Source organism: Panicum virgatum, chromosome 2N (assembly GCF_016808335.1).
Source record: "Panicum virgatum strain AP13 chromosome 2N, P.virgatum_v5, whole genome shotgun sequence".
NCBI classification, from domain to species: domain Eukaryota; kingdom Viridiplantae; phylum Streptophyta; class Magnoliopsida; order Poales; family Poaceae; genus Panicum; species Panicum virgatum.
In genome coordinates, this window is record NC_053146.1 from 15,089,628 (window position 1) to 15,090,969 (window position 1,342).

General features: G+C 47.7%; 1 long non-coding RNA gene across 1 annotated transcript; it reads left to right on the plus strand.

Moving 5' to 3' along the window:
* Positions 1-546: 546 nt before the first annotated feature.
* Positions 547-1,059, plus strand: LOC120658108. Its single transcript, XR_005668518.1, has 3 exons — positions 547-630; positions 704-912; positions 984-1,059. It is a non-coding gene; the product is annotated as an uncharacterized LOC120658108 (long non-coding RNA).
* The last annotated feature ends 283 nt before the right edge of the window (positions 1,060-1,342 follow it).

The following is a 1,342-nucleotide window of genomic DNA, read 5'->3' on the forward strand; positions in this document are numbered from 1 at the left end:
ATTGGGATTCGGCCTCCAGAACCACCTGAGGGGGTCAAGGACAGGAAGACCTCAGGGGTTAGCTCGGCTTGGTTGAGGCAGAATTTTAACCACTGTCCTCAAGGAGCACCGCAGGGGGTTGTAGAGCGGTATGCTCGCGTATGGTTGTGGCACCTGTTTGGAGGTTTTCTGTTTCCTGATGGTTCGGGAAACACGATTTCATGGATGATACTTCCAATTGTGGGCCAGCAGTGGGAGAACATTGCTCAGTATAGTTGGGGGTCGGCAACTTTAGCTTGGATGTACCGGCAGCTTTGTGACGCATGTCGGTGCATTGCTAATGATTCAAACCTAGGAGGTTGTGCATACCTCCTGCAAATCTGGATTTGGGAGCGCTTTCCAATAGGCCGGCCGTACCGAGGCGAACTTGAGGTATTAATTAGCGTTGCAATCTCACTTTTCTTTGGCGGGACATAAAATGATTTTTGTATAACCATAATTTTCCTCCTTTTGCAGCCGTGGCCACACCATGATGAGGAGTCCAGGCCCACCATTGCTTACTGTTGGAAGAACGTGGGAGCTGTCAGAGGGTATCCTGCACGCCGCTACATGCGTTACATGGACGACCTAGACTGCCTCACTCAAAATCAGGTTATAACCTTCATACCGTTCGGTAAATAAATGATTCTGTCTACATGATTTCTAATGCGTACGTGGTATGTAGATCTTCTGGACACCGTACAGTAGAGCCGAGCTGGACGAGTTGGAACTGAGTGATATTTGCACACGCGATGCCGAACTGTGGAGGACTTGCGTGCCTTTGATTTTTTTCTTTGTAGTCGAGATGCACTTGCCGCACTGTGTGAAGAGACAGTTCGGCAGATTGCAAGACTTCCCTCCGGAGGGAATTTCGACGTCCCAAGCTTTGCATAGGTACATTTTATGCCTTCATATTCATTTCTCTTTACCAATATTATTTCACTAATACACCGCTCTTATGTCAGTATTGACAGGAAGAAACGGTACACTGAGAATGATTGGCGTGTGAAACACGCACAGCCACTGGCACAGTGGGAACAAGGCAAAGGATGCATCCGAAAAGTGGATCGGCACATAGGCACAACCATTACAAGGAGTACCTTTGGTGGCTTCATTCAGTGGCTAGAGTTTCAGTCAAGCCACCACAATCCACTGAACCTATAGAAGACCACGCGGACACCGACGATGATGATGACATCATCGATGCGTATGATGATATCACTCGTGGAGGAGTTCAGCCCGAACGGGGCCCTTTGCAGAACTACATGGTACATCACACTCTTTGTTTGACATTTCCTTACATTTGCACATTTTCAATTATTTT